Source organism: Macaca mulatta, chromosome 2, assembly GCF_049350105.2.
Source record: "Macaca mulatta isolate MMU2019108-1 chromosome 2, T2T-MMU8v2.0, whole genome shotgun sequence".
Taxonomy (NCBI): Eukaryota; Metazoa; Chordata; class Mammalia; order Primates; family Cercopithecidae; genus Macaca; species Macaca mulatta.
This window is the reverse complement of record NC_133407.1, coordinates 103,486,246-103,502,412: the sequence shown is the minus strand read 5'-3', so window position 1 is coordinate 103,502,412 and position 16,167 is coordinate 103,486,246. Positions and strand designations below refer to the sequence as shown.

The 16,167-nt window shown below is 41.6% G+C and overlaps 1 protein-coding gene across 3 annotated transcripts in view; it reads right to left on the bottom strand.

Annotated features, from left to right (window-relative positions):
• Positions 1 to 16,167, bottom strand: part of MYRIP (myosin VIIA and Rab interacting protein) — a 412,659-nt gene that overhangs the window by 112,541 nt on the left and 283,951 nt on the right. The gene's annotated exons all lie outside the window — the stretch shown is intronic.

The window sequence follows — 16,167 nt, the reverse complement described above, 5'->3', positions numbered from 1 at the left end:
CTACACGTGATATGTATCAAAACATCACTATGTACTCCATAAATATGTAAAAGTATTATCTGCTAATAAAAAACCTTAATGTCAGAAAAAAGGCATGGAAATTTATAACTTCTATTAACTACGGGGAAAGGTTAAGTATCTTAAGATTCCTCAGAGAAAGAGAAAGCTGGTATAAAATGGTTTTTAAGAACTAGGTTATTAAAAAGTTTAAACATTTCTTGATTTTTATCTTTCAGTATGGTATAATTCCTCTAAAAATGGAAAATTTTAATACGATCTTTTGGAAATAATCAACAGCAAACCTTCAAAATTTACCAATGACAACACAGTTAGAATTCATTACTTTAAGTCCTTTGAGCTACCGTTTTCTCATCTGCAAAATGGGATAGGTTGTGCCTTACAGGGCTAGAGGAAGAATTAGATAGCTCAACCGAGAGCTCCCAGAGAAAGACCAGACCCTTGGTACTCACTGGGGGTGCCAGCAGAGTCTGAATGTGAGTGAACACACCTTTCCTGCATGACCTCTGTGCATTTGTCCTGTACCAAATGCTGCAAATGAGTGATTCTCAGGAGGGGACATGTGCCCTAATGCGGGCAACAGCATCATTTGTTGGCAGAAGTGTTGTTTTCTGAACACATATGTTCTTGGAGATTCTATGGTGACCTGTCCTTCTACTTTGCTCCATTTCCCTAGGGAGAATAATTGTAATGAAGCGTTTTACTGATGGGACACAAAGCAAGGCTGAGGATAACAGACTGCTGCTCAGATGATGTAAATAAATTTATGACATAGATGTATGACCAGATCTGTCCTGCAAGAGCTCATATAGTTGTCAAGATAAGAGAGTGCCCTAAAGACCAGAGGCAAGAGGCTGGGGTGTGGCCATCTTTCTATTGAAGCTTCCCCTGAAGGAAGGAATGAGTGAGTGATGTGTTCCAGGACAGGTTGGACAAGTCCCTTGGAATTACACTGGAAAAGTACAGCACTATGGATAAAGACAATGCTCTGGGGCCAGGGAGAAAAGAATTCAAATTCTGGAGCTCTCTCTGGAAGTGAGGTGCCAGGCAAGTTATTCTACCTCTTGGTGCCTTGAACTTCATCAGAAGGGAAACAACAATAGCTCCTACTCCTACAACTTGGCTGTGGAGATTAAATGATAGATAGAACATAAAGTATGTTGCAAAGTCTAGCACAGAACACTGTGCAGTCTGAAGTCCACGTTATCAGTAGTACCATTATTAGCACAGGTTCTGAGCCTGGGTTCCGGTCCCTGCTCTGCCACCTCTTAACTGTGTGACTTTGGGCAAATTACTTAACCTTTCTCTGCCACCATTTTCTCACCTGTAATACAGGGATAATAATGGCACCATGGGGTTTTGTGAGTAGTTGAGAGAAGAATCCAGTAAAATACTCATCTCTGACACAATAAAACCAATCACTATCCTCATCACGGTCAAGAGTGCTTTAGAGGAAGTTTATGTAGATGGGGAGTGTCAGGTGTCCCACTCTGAGGGTGTCTAAGGGAACAGATGAGGAGAGCTGGGGTTTAACAGAGGTGCGGTCTGGGTAGGCGGAGAGGTGAGAAGCTCTGTTGCACATTGAACAAACAGCAGGAGGAATGGCTGCATGCTGCCTCCCATCAGAAATAAGCATCTTCACAGATTAAAGAGACTAACTTCCTCCTTTCCCCAAATAGTCTTTTTCTTCTGTATGGAGATTTACACTTGACAAAGTGCTTGCAGGAGGGCCATCCCCGGCAATTCCATTCTGGGAATCTCCCCAGAGAGGCACTCACATGTGTCCCAAGGGTGTTCACTGAAGATTTGCTTATAACTGAAGAAAATGTAAGCAACCTTGGTTCATTCATTCAGTCATTGTTCACTCATTCACTTATTCATCTGATATATACTGAGCACCCAGCATGTGCCAGATGCTGATGTAAACACTGAGTGTACAGGAGTGGACAAGACGGGCAAGGCTCCCAGTCTCATGATGTTCACATGCTAGAACAACAGGCAGGTTGGCTGACAGATAACTAGATCTATTCTATGTTGGTGTGGCAAGTGCCATGAGAAGAAATGCAGCAGATTAAGAGGAGGAGAAAGTGACTGAGTGGGGAAGGGGAGCTATGTTTGCAGGCTGGTTAGGGAAGCTGTCTTTTGTACAGAGGCAAGGAGAGAGAGTGAGCCATGTAGAATCTGGGGCAAGAGCTTTCCAGGTGGAGGGAACAGGAAGTGCGAAGGCCTTGAGACATGAACACCATTTGCATGTTTGAGTAAACAAAGTCAGTGTGGCTGGTGTGGTGTGAACAAGGTAAGGAGTCCTTCAGTAAGACAATGATGAAATAAACTGTGATTAATTCATTTAACAAGAGATTATATGTACAATGATATTAAATAAAAAACCAAGTCTATGCTTCTCAACACGTTTAATGTAGAAATATAAACTTCAGAACTTTATGTATGCATGATGCCATTAATGTAAACTGAAAACACCACACAGAGAACTAGTGTACATCTTTTTAGTCATACATAAGTTGTAAAATGAAATAACATGCATGGGAACAATATATCCAATTTAAGAGGGAAAAGAAAATGGAGTTAGAGAGTCACAATAGAGCTTTAACTATACTGGAAAATGTTTTGTCTTCTTAAAATCTATGCTGGTGGGCCCATGAGAGTCGTCAAATCTATACGATTTGTAGATAGGTGTCTTTATAGCATGCCAAAAACTGCTGAGAATGTCGGAAACATTCCACAGTACGACCAAACAAAATTCAAAACATACATTTTTTTTTTTCCTTTTTTGGGAGACAGAGTCTGTTGCCCAGGCTGGAGTACAGTGGTGCGATCTCGGCTCACTGCAATCTCTGCCTCTTGGGTTCAAGCGATTCTCCTGCCTCAGCCTCCTGAGTACTAGGGATTACAGGCATGAGCCACTGTGCCCAGCCTCTAAACATACATACTTTCTACTTATTTCCCCCATTATTCTTAATAAAGCCTCATCCAACTTTCTCACCTCTTCTCTAAGCATAAATCTTTATCACGATACCTCACAGAACTATTTTAATTAATTATTTAGGGATCTGCCTGTGCTGCTAAGTTAAGCATCCATCAAGAGAAGGGCCCATGACTGGTCCCATGCATTCTGCAGACACAACTTGTTGTTTGTCCTATTACACCAGGCCTCCTAAGATGATCTCTGCAAACGGAACATGATTACAGCATATTGGTTTTTTTGTATACCTAAGATGTGAGCACCTCTTAAGCTTTTATCTTTCTTGGCGTCACAGGAGGGTTCCTAATCAGTGAGTGGATGAATTCTTATTTTCACAACTGACTCAATAGACATGAATTTCTTGAGCAGTCCTTCCAGCCCTGCACTGTTGTTGTTTATGCAGACTTTGTCTTCTTCCTTCAGTTCCATCACTCTAGGCACCAAACAGTGTGGCCGTCTGTGTTCTCCTCAGCACTGAATACCACACAGGTGTCCACAGAGACCTCTGACCACATGTCAGTCTATTACAGTTTCGTTAGTTTCCACCATGAGCCAGCGCTCCATCAGCTGACATGAGCACCTCCATGGCAGTGCACTAGCTTCAACAAAGGCAATATGCTGGAAGACATGAGGAAGGAGGGCTGAACTGGGATGGGTGATGAGTCCAAGTCCCAGCTGGACTGCCAGCACATGCTGTGTGCCTTTGGTGGGATCAGCCACTGGATGCTATGCCCACCTTTTTGTATCAGTCTCATGCCCTGAGGGGTTAGGCAGAGATTCTGTACCAACCCCAGAGGAAGGCTGGTAGAGAGGCAACCCTCTGGGTGGCCAACGTCCAAGCTGAAAAGGAAAGGCTAGGCAGTACCCTCATGCCCCCAGGGTGGGGCTTCCCCAAGGGTCCCATCTTGTATCAGATTCACTGAGAGGTCAAAATCCTAGGGGAACCCAGGGCCCCTGCCTATTTTAGCTCAGGGCCCTGGCCCAGAAAAATATACAAATTTGGCCTTACACTTCTTACTCCCAGAGCTCTTGGGCTTCTGGAGAATTGCTTAGCCACAGAACAGTCCAGCTCTTGAGGAATGAAAATGTGACAACATCATTTTTAGGAGCTACAGGTGGGCAGGTGGTAAAAGCAGAGGGTCCTTTGTTTCACAGCTACAGGCTTATCTGCTGGGTTTGCAGTTAAAGGGAGGAAAGAACATTTATTTGAGAACTTCTTAGGTGCTTAGGTGGCAACTGGTGGGTGATATGCTTCGGAGTAAACCTCTGTTCTGTAAGTTCTAATTTTAAAAAAAGTGAGGCTCATTTTTCTGCAGCTGTAGAGACAATAGCATATTTTCTAAACCCTCTAAGTCTTTTTTTTAACCCCTCTCAGCCTTACCTTATTACTTGGTATCTCAATGTCCTCCCTAATTCCCAGCTCAGGGAAGGCATTCAGAAGAAAATTGATTCTATAAGCATTAAAAATTTGATTTCTTAAAAAATGATATAAGCACATTTTAGATTCATTTTGCTATTATTTATTGACAGCCTCCCCAACCCAAGCTACTTCAAAATAAGTCTTTTCTACATGGAGAGAACCCTTGTTTATATGTCTAGATATTCAGAAGGGGCCTTCCTACAAGGTAGAAGAAAATGAAGAGAAGCTCTCATTGAAAAAAAAATTAGGGTTATTTTTCTAGTTAAGAAAAGTTTTGGAAAAGAGATATGAGGGAGGGGAAACTTGTCCTGTTAGATGTTAAGATACGTTACAAATATATAATAATTAAAACAATGTGGCATGTTTAAAAACACAGCTATAAATAGAAAAAGAAAACCCTGAAAGATAATGTACCAAAATGTAACTGCTGATATCTTCAAATAGTGGTAATATGGGTAACTTTATTTTTTCAAATCACATAAACATATACTATTTTATAAAGAGAAGAAAGATACTACAACTTTGATGAAATTTTCCAAGTAAGAGGAAAGTGTATTATGAAGGTCTGCAGCCACAGAGAGAATAAGATGGGAGCTCTACCCTCCTCACTTACTTGTGTTTAATATTGGGAGAGTCATGTACTCTCTTTGAACCTACTTCCCACTTAAAAATAATGTTTATAAAATCTACCTCACAGGCTGTGAAATTAAAAACAATGTCACAAAGCACCTATTACAATATTGGCACATAGCAGGAATGCATCTGAGAGTGAGGGTGACAAGCTACAAGAAATACAGTAAAAAATAACAAACATAGAGACACATCTAGGTAAGAGTTGGTACAGAATGTAAAAATAAGAATCAAAACACTACCAAGCTTTGCTTATATGGAGTTTAGATTCATGGGAGTTCACTATACCCTGGCATAGAAATCATTAACAGAAAAGCTGTATTCCCATTTGTTTTGGACCATGGGGGCAGGTAGATGGGTTGCAATTTTTCACAATGGCAATTCTTCAAAATTCTCATAAACAACTTCTAGGTTTGTCTGGACCATCCATCTTTATGGAGTTTAGTTCAATACAGGCATATTTTTTGAGCATTTTGCTGTGCCAAGTCTAGTTCAAAATACTGGGGTTATGAAGGTGACTAAGACCAAGTGCTAGCCCAGTGAGCTCACACTGTAAGAGGAAATGATGCTTCTGGGTTCGGGTGCATGGGTTGTGATGGTCATATAACTAGCCAGGATAGGAATATAGGAAGAGGATCAGGTTTAGAGGGAAGGCAGAAAGTTGAGGTAGGACAATTAAATTTGCAGTGCCCATCACATCCCCAGGTGGTAAGACCTGGTGGGCATTTGGATACACCAGTCTGGAGATTTTATATATATATATATATACACACACACACACACAAACACACATATGTATATTTTTAGGAGGGTAGAAATTTGGACTAGAAATATAGATTTAGGACCTCCTTGATCCATAGGTAGTATTAAGCCAATAATGGGTATATTGCAAGTATAAATGATCATTATCATTATTTTACTGAGGAAAATGAAAACAAGTAATTTGCTGATATGTCACTGACTAAACTAGAAGCAAATCTGGGAACAGACTGTAGACATCATTCTTGGGTCAGTGCCTTGACATCTGATCAGGTTGCTTTTCTTCCAGAAATCTTAGTAGTGTTCTTATGGCAAATTGGGGCTTTTGCTTCAGAGTTCAAGCAAATAGAAAGCTGTGTGAATCAAAGAATCAGAATAAAATTTAAAATCACTGTGTTGTTTCCCTAAAAAAACCTACTTAACATCATACTGCGAATACTAATCACTTCAAGGCACTTGTTGTGTAAGCAGTTTTCTAATTTCTTTTTCTATGACACAAGTAAATTTGTAAACATGTGTATTCTCATTCGAAGACAGACTGGAATCACATAGAACAGCACTGAAATTACAATCACATTAAAGTTTCACCTAGGAATGCCAGGTTGATTTTGGCTCATTAGACTAAAACAACACAGTTGTGAGAAGGAGGGAACTGAAACACTGCTCACGCCCTGGCTGCCAGTGAGGAAGCAAGGCATAACTAGGCCTTCTTCCCCAACACAGTAGGGCACTGTGCAAACTAAGAGTTTACATGGGAAAGGCTCTGTGAGATCCTGAAGATCTTGCTATTCCCAGTGTGGTTCTCGGACTAGCAGCGTGGGCATGGCCTAGAAGCTAGATAGAAAAGTGTAATCTCAGACCACCACACTCACACTGTGACCTGCCGAATCAGAATCTGCCTTTTAGCAAGATTCCCATGTGTAGCAAAATTAGCTGGGTGTTTTTGGAGGTGGAATGGATTTTTTTTTTTTTTTTTTGGAGACAGAGTCTCACTCTGTCACCCAGGCTGGAGTCTAGTGGTTCTATCTCAGCTCACTGCAACCTCCGCTTCCCAGGCTCAAGCGATTCTCCTGCCTCAGCCTCCTGAGTAGCTGGAATTACAGGTGCCCGCCACCATGCCTGGCTAATTTTTTTTTGTATTTTTTGTAGAGACGGGGGTTTCACCATGTTGGCCAGGCTGGTCTCCAACTCCTGAGCTCAAATGATCTGCTTGCCTCAGCCTCCCAAAGTGCTGGGATTACAGGAGTGAGCCACTGTGCCCAGCCATGATTTTTTTTTCTTTTAAATTTTGACCACAATCCACTTAGTAGAAAAAGAAATAGAGTAGTTAACTTGTTTCCCCCCTTGTCATTTTTTTTTTTTAAGGAAAAAGAACTGAACTGGGTGATAAAAAGTTTTGAAGAGGAATTGAATAATTAAAATGCGACTTCCAAATTCAGATACAATAGTTATAAGAAAATACAATGCTAATAATACTATTGATACAAATTCAATCATTATACATAGAAGGTACACCAAGCAATCAGCAACAAGCTAAATTGAGAATGATGAAGCTAAGCTAACATTCCTTCGTTGGTAAAAAATTAAGCACAGCAGCAATTAAAATCCATGACCAATTTAAAATGACCTTGATGATTTATGAAAAATGAAGTATACCTCCTGAAAATTGTAAGAATGTGATTTGTGAGCTTTGCTTTGGTTTGTGTACGCAGCGTAAATGCACCCGATGGCAATAATTGAAGCATTCTCTTAGAATGTCCCTGTATGGCAGATATACCTGAATGTGTGTTCCAAGCTGGGGAATCCAGGTGTCACCAACCTGGAGATTCATTCCTTGTCTTTGATAAACATCTCAACCCCTGGCCTGTCCCATCGGACACATGCCATACAGGGGATTGAGGCCTTGAGTTTTGGGTTAAATGAAGGCTGGAAGGTGGAGGTCATTAAGGGGAGGGTGTTAAGTGAAAATGCTGTATAAACTACATGCTCTTTGGAAGTGGTTGTGGTTTTCCTGCCCAGCCTGTAGCTACTGAGCTGTGCAACTATGTTGTAGAGCTCACCACCACTGGACTGTAGGAAGGCAGATAGGCTGCCTAGTCCGCCACCACTGGACTGTAGGAAGGTGGATATGTTGTCTAGCCTGCTGCCACTGGACTATTTCTGTATATAAGTCAGTTCTCCTATCCAGCTTGCTGCCACTGGACTCTCCCCGCTGTATGTAAGCCCCTATTAAAACTCCATGTCTTGTTTGCTGGCTCTGGGTCTTGTCTTTGGCCTCTTGAACCTGGTGCCTTCCCTACCGAGGTTAATAGGGGTTTGACACAAGAGTGTAGAATACAGAATGAGAAGATTCAGCAACCACTGATAACATACTCAGCAGTAAAAGAGAAAGCATTCTGGGTTTTTCAGAGGGACTCTAATATAGACAATTAGTTATATAGATGATGAAACAGTTAAGGTTCCTGGGAAGAAAATGGTGAGGCATCTCAGAGACTAGGAACAGAGTGGTTCTCTCCCACCTCAAGGCCAGAGGGATGAGGGAGCAGGCAGTGTTACCAGGAGTAGCATCCTGGAGCCGGGAGCTGGGGCCACAGAAAAGGTGCAGCTGCTTCTGGAGATACTGCCTCAGGCAGAGAGACAGGAAACACACTGTACCGTGTCTGCTGTCTTCCTTCTGCTCTCCTACCTCCCAGCATAGCCTGACATTGGCCAAGCTGAGAAGGGAGTCTGGGTAGCACAGCCTGTGGGGCTCAGTACCCCTCACCCTCAACCAGGAACACAGAGCAGAGCAGGGGAAAGGCAAGGGTGGGAAAATCCTGGCACCTATATCGATGTTAACTTCTGAGCACCAGATCGCAGTAACCCTAATAACTAATTTCATAGATTACAGCAAGTGGCCTTCATTTCAAGCAGAAATCTAATTCTGTAGAACTGTGACCCACTTGACTACAAGAAGGGAAGAAAGGAACTACATCTGGGACCAGTTTGCTGCCTATGAAAAGCATCCCAGTGCCTCCAGAAATTGGGCTAGTTGTCAGACTGCCCTCTACTATTTACCACCAGAGTGACCAAAAGCAAGTCGCTAACCTCTCTGGGTGCCATGTTCCTTACCCGCAAAAATGGAGATGGTAATATTTATCTGGTAGAGTTTTATGAGGCATCATTGATCTAACATGCTTAAGTGTCTACTATAGGGCCTGAATATAGTTAAGCACTAAGAAAATGGTAGCTATCTAATCTTAGAAAAAAGAAAATCTTCATCAGATTTAAGTCATATTATAAGAAAGCTGTTTTCTTCTAAAGAAGTAAAAAGAGTTGCTCTTCTATATGGACCACCCACATAGGGGCAGTAGGAGGACCTTGGTTTTCCCATTAGGGCTAATAACTGACATCTATTTGGGACTCAGATGTTTGTTACATGTTTTTGTAAAGCAAAGCTGTGCAGGTACAGTTTCCTTCAATGACAATGTGCACTGTTTCCTCCCTGCTGAGGTCTGCAGAGAACTTTCCAACTGGGTCTGTCACCTGCCGACGGCAGCTCATCCAACTGACTGCTCAGCATTGAGGATAGGCCCAAGGAATGTCCTTGCTGCTAGCATTACTCACTCCTACTCTGCTTAGCGAGACTCAACTCTTAGGAATTATTATTTCTAAATAGTTCCTTGGATAGAGGGACCTTCAAATAAACTCAAGGTCCAATGACACAGTTTGCAAAAAACAAAACCAAAACCCCAAGAACAAAAAAAATATTTTTCTCTCCTTCAGATTTGGTTGTAGGCAATGTATTTAACCTTTCAGAAATTTTATTTCCTCAGATACAAATGATGAGAAAAAATATTTCATCAGATTTTCATAAAGATTAAATGACATAAACACATAGGAATTAGTCAGCACAGTGCCTCACCAAGGTAACTTTTCAATACATGCTATTTTTTTTTGTCATCAACATCATTATTTAATCCTAAGCCCTCATTCACTCCTTTTTGAAAGGTTGTAGGTATAATCAGTAAATTAATGGTAAAAACAGACTTGGCAGGAAATGTGTTTGATTCTTACATTTCATCTTATCCAAAATGCTAAGGTGTTTCTTAACCTTTGGCAGTTCTTAAACGTGAATATGTGTCAGCATCTCCTGGAAGGCTTGCTAAAACCAGCTTGCTGGGCCCCACCCCAGAGTTTCTGATTCAGGAGGTCTGGATGGGGTCTGGGTACGGGCATTTCAGATAGCTTCTCAGGTGATGTGATGCTGCGAGTTCAAGGATTGCACTTTAAGAACCACAGATTTTTAGATAGATTGGGCAGGTCGTTAAGAGCCCATGAGAAGGTAGTACTGATTCAATGCTGTGAGGAAAACAACAGAATCCCATCCAGGTGTTTGGAATATAAGAATCCTTCAGCCCTGACAGCATGAAGGCCCTTGAGCACAGAGTCAGAGCAATCAGTTTTGAAAAGTCAAGAGCGGCTGAGAGGCTGGATGGAAGAGAACAGCCCTCACGCTGAGACCCCTGAGTATGTCACTGGGAATTTGCAGACAGACATGGCTCAGAGGCTGGAAGTGTCATGTTCAGTTGATACATGACAACTGCCATTAATGTGAAGCATCTTGCTAAGGGTAAGACGCCGGAGCTGACAAATAGCGAGAAGGAAGAAAAGCCTGGAGGAGAAGTGAGGAGACATGTGTGTGTGACTTACCCGCAGCTGCTCCTAGGCCCTCTAGGCGCAATTTCTCTGATCCCTACAGCAATTAGAGGGAGACAGAGAAGGAAAATGAGGCTGAAGGAGGTGTAAGATGCCCAAGGTCACATAGCTAGTGTGATGGTTAATACTGAGTGTCAACTTGATTGGATTGAAGGATACAAAGTATTGATCCTGGGTATGTCTGTGAGGGTGTTGTCAAAGGAGATTAAGATTTGAGTCAGTGGGCTGGGAAAGGGAGACCCACCCTTAGTCTGGTGGGCACAATCTAATCAGAGGTCAGTGAATATAAAGCAGGCAGAAAAATGTGAAAAGGAAAGACTGGCCTAGCCTCCCAGCCTACATCTTTCTCCTGTGCTGGCTGCTTCCCACCCTTGAACTTCGGACTCCAAGTTCTTCAGTTTTGTGACTTGGACTGGCTCTTCTTGCTCCTCAAGCTTGCAGACAGCCTATTGTGGGACCTTGTGATCATGTAAGTTAATACTTAATAAACTCCTTTATATATCTATCCTATTAGTTCTGTCCCTCTAGAGAACCCTAATGCAGAGCTAGTAAGTGGCAGGGCTGGGATTTGAGCTCCATCTGGCTGCAAAGCCCCACGCCTTCACTGCATCACATGTACCACGGGTATGAGTGTCAGGCCTGGTTCTAAGCCTTATACGATCAACCTATTCAACCTTTGCAACAACCCTATGGGGCAAGCACTTTATTTATCCTCACTTCACAGAGGAGAAACCTGAAGTTCCATAACCTGCCTAGGGATATGTGACCAATAAGAGGCAGAGTCCATCACCACTGCACTGCCTCTTCTATATGAGGGAGGCAATTGAAAAAAGAAAGAAACTGAGCCAGGCAGAGGTGGGACTTGTCCAAAGTCATGGAGGAGATGACAAGGCCAGCCACTTAAGAATGCCTGCCGGCACAGCAGCCATGCCTCGGGGGCCAAGTCAGATGGGGGTTTGTGTGTAGATCCTAGTTGCCCTTCTCCCCAGCTGCATTCTGCTGGTCTCAGCGCACTCACCCTCTCTGGATCCAATCCATTTCCTTCATACCCACAACTCTGCCAGAATATCCCTGCCAGTCATACACCAAATCCTAAATACCCACCTTGAAAAGCCAGCCTTTCTCTCTAGGAGAAGCCTCCCGGAGAAGCCTCGAATAGAGAACCAAAAACAAATGTTGGGAGAAAGGTGTGGGTTGGCACAGGTGCATGGGGAGGCAGGGTTCCAGTCACCACTGAACTGGCTCTCCCCTCCCTCCATGTAACCACCAGCACCAGCCCTGACCACAATGGTGACCAGTCCTGATCTTTCTGCTAACGAGCTGACCAAGTGTGAAATTTTCTTGCTTAGACAGAGTCATTCACGGCTGTAAAGATCAAAAGATCCTGACATCACAGAAAGCGTTCAAAAGGGGCCTTTGGAGTAGTGGAGGATCCTGGCCCAAGTGAGTCTGTGGTTTGGTTGTGTCTGTGTTTGGGACTCAGAGCTCTGAATTTCTGGATGCTTTGAAGGAGAGCTTTGATGGAAGTGTCTTTCCATTGGGATGGAGCAGATAAAAGATGGCCACAAATTCTTTGCTACACTTCCCTCTGAGAAGTGAAGTCTAAGTTCCCTGTCCTCTTGAAACTGTGCTGGTCTTCGTGAGTTGTTCATTCACTAGAATATGGCAGAAGTGAGGTTCTGCGATTTCTGAGGCTAAGTCATAAACGCCTGGAGCACTCTGTCTGGAAGCCCTGGGTACAAGGCAGTTCTCCAGGTAGGTGGCCTTGCACCAACCCAGTTCTTCCCCTTTCTTGATTGTAGTTCTCAGGAATAGCTGTCAAATGTGCTGGGAATGTGGCATTCTGAAATAGGGAGGAACTGGCCAGAGCAGCCAGGGTTTTGTTCCAGCCACCCACTAGAAACAGGATGCCATTCAACACTTTAGCCTAGCAAATGAGGATTCCCCTTGGATGAGCTGCTTCTCAGGATCCCTTAGCTGCAGGTGGGGCACACACAGACAAGCAGACAAGACTATCTGCCCTGGGCAGCTTTGCTGAGTCTTGAGGGATCAGCTCACAATGAATCTTAGGCTTTGGCTGTCCCTTGCTGCCTCTCTGTAAACAATAAACCAGCCTCTTGTGACTTACGTGTGTGGGTGCTCTGTCTCATCAGACTTAGACAAGCTGGTAACCATGCACAGTGAACCTGCTTCAGCCTGGGCTGCCGTGTAACAGGGGGAGCTATCCTGAGACTTATGCTGGGGAGGCCACATGGTGAGGCCACAGGGAATGAGAAGGATGGCTGGTGGGCTCCAGTTGCTCCAGCCACAGTCTCTGAGTCCTCCCAGCTGAGGCCCCATTTTCAGTCAGAGAACTGCCCATGTTTGGAAATGTCTCTTGACCAAAGGACAATCTCAAACGACTTTTAACGAATTTCAGCTTACTGAAATTTCTCTCACAAAATGCCAGGGTGACTGATATTGTTTAAAAAATCCTTAAGGCTACTTCCAAATTCGGATAAGCCTGCACTAAGCAAAATGTGTGAATCCGTTTTAGAAGATCCAAACATGATGCTGATTTTTATTACAAATTATTGATATTGTATGCTGCTTAAAACTCTATCAGATAACATTTCTATAGGATTTAAATCATCACAATAGTTAAAAGACAAATCATTGGCTGTGTTTTGTAAATTAGGTGTATTCATAGAAAATAAATTTTCTCAAGTTAAAAATTCAAAATCTCAAAAATTACCTATTGGGTACTATGCTTATTACCTGGGTGGTGAAATAATCTGTATACCAAACCCTGGGATATGCAAGTTACCTATAGAACAAATCTGCATATGTATCTCTGAACCTAAAATAAAAGTTAAAAAAAAAAATCTACTTTATTGAGGTTGTAAGGACTAGATAAAATAGTATATTTAGGGTACAAAGCATAGGGCCTGCCACATTTTTACCGATGTGGCATTAATTTATTATATATTATATGCTTATATCAAAATATATATTCTCCAAAAATACATACTATTATGTATCTATAAAATTTTTTTAAAAGATGAAGAAAAAAATTAAAATGTCTTATAGACCAATTTTAGCCCCCCAAATGAATGAGAAAAGGTTGTACTAAATATATTTAAATGTGAATTTAATATGAACACATACATATACAGATTAATAAATGTGTTTATGTATCTATAGACAAAAATGTGTAGGAAAAAGTACAACAAAATAAGATGATTATCTTTATGATAATCTGGATTTTTTTTCTTTTGATTTACATGTATTTGTATATTTTCTACAAGAAGCATGAATGACTAATTGGGTAAAAATAAATTTATAATATTTATTAAAAATAAAAAGTCAAAATATATAAAGGCCTTTTATTGCTCATATTTTCATTTCACATGTAAAATTAGGACCTCTATAATCTCCTTAATTTCTATTTCATATGTACTTTCCCTATAATAATTGATACTCTCATGCAATAATTCATACATATCCAATTTCTTTTTCATTTACTTTCAAATTCAGGAGGTATATTCATATCTCTTATTAAAAAGTTTTACGTGCATCACACTTTCTGAGTTAATACTGCTTATTTATTAGAATTCAAAACTCTCAACTGAAAATGAGATAAGCAAAGAGTAAATTTTTGAAAATATTATTGATGAATTTGGTTCCATTTTAGGCCAGGAAAGCAACATTACAATAAATTCTGGTTTCACTATAAATAAAATATTTAAACATAAAATAATGTTGTGAGTTTAATATAGCTATTTTCCTGTTTTTAAATATTTTTCAGACATTTTAATATTCTAGAAAAATTAACCCTTAAAAATACATACAAACATTTACTATTAGGGACATATATTTCCTTTTGTCTCAGTCTCTAATATGGCATTATCAGAAACCCCTTTTTTACTTGAAAGTTGTAAGTTTAGTTCATTATGAATTTTTTGCATCAACTTTTATTTTTAAAAATACTGCGTTAAAGTATTATTTGTCTCTACTACCGAGTTTTTTGGTACACCAGGGGAGTGAGTGCCTTGCTTGCTTGCCTGTCCCTGATAGGGGAGTGCTGGGTTTGCACCAGTGGGGCACCTGGTGGAAGGCACCTTTGCCAATGCAAAGGGCTGTAGTGTCCAGTGGAGCAGAGGACCTCAGGAGGAGAGGGTGGCACCCAAAGAATGCAGTGGTGATACCCAGGGGAATGGATGTGGCGAATGGATGCACAGTGCCCAGGTTGTTCTTGGGATGGGGGAGCAGAAGAAGAAGAGTGAAAAAAAAATCCACAGATGCCACAGTTAGTTGTCAAAATACTTGCCTTAAATGTTTGTCAAGATGCTTGCCAGAAAGGGGTGGGAAAAGAGCTTTGTAGGAAGCTGGGGTCTTGTATTAACAGGGTCCTGTATTAATAGGGATAAAAACCAACGAAACTTCATTACCCAAGATAGATATATTGAGAATATGTTTCTGAACTGGTCTGGAGGTGGGTGTGTGAGGGTACCCCCTTGGTCCCTTCTAGGACTCTTCTAGGTGCTATTCATGTGGTGTGGGCACAGCAGCACATCCTCTTCTCCAGCCACTCTGGCCTCAGCAGGACCTGCCCAGCTGTCTCTATCTGGCTCTCAAGGGGCCTGCTCTAGACTTGAGGCCACAGGCACTGACCTTGCCCTGAACTTTTCCATCTCTCAGCTGGTCTCCATGGCTCTTAGCTCCACCCTCACGCTTGATTCATTCCTCTCTGTATAGTTTAGTGAGCTCGAATCATATTCAACCAAGCAGTTGTCAGGCCTGGGGGATGGGGGAATGAAATGGTTTCATTTAGTCTCAATTATTTGGAGGCAGGAATAAAGAACATTTGAATATAACCTTTCTTTAGCGTTCTTATTTATATAGCTGATTGAGCTTGCTTCTTTATTTGTCAGAATCAGCTTGAAGTGAGTAAGATAATTTACTGTGTTTATTTGGATAGCTGCTATTCTTGCTGTAGCTGCAAAAATTTGTACTCTGAGCTAAGCTGGCCCACAAGGACAATCTTGTGTCTTCCCCCTGCTAATCTGTGTGATCTGGGAACTGACTTAGCAAAGAACAGCCAGGACGCATGGATTCTTTCCTCAACCAAATCAGTCAATGTGTGGCCTTGAAGACATCCATTTATCTTTCTGCATCTCACCTCCATCATCCTCAGAATATAAATGATCCCAGCTTCCTCCAACCAAATTTCCAGGGACACACAGGGTTGCATCAAATGCTGCCTCGCCGATGTCCTGACACACTGATGTGAGCCTGTTTTGCTCTGATAACATCTTCACATTCATATCAAAAATGTGTACAATTCCCTTTTTGGTTTATTCATTTGTTTGACTAATGGTAACGTTAAGTTATATAGTGAGGTGTTTTCCTTTTAAATTAAGCTCCTAGCTGGTTGTTGGAATAAGAAGATGATCTGATTACTGTGAATCTTAGGCAATTCTGGACTTTAGCTATAATAGACACACAGTGTTTTAGTTTACTGTGAAAATTAAAAGGCAGGGATTTTGCTATATTAGGCTAAAATATAATAAAACTTCACCATTTGTTCACAAGAAAATACCTTAGTTGACGTTGTTGGGTTGCAGTGTAATTAATTACTAAGATCTGCCACTTGCTGAATGCCTATGACAAGCCTGCCATT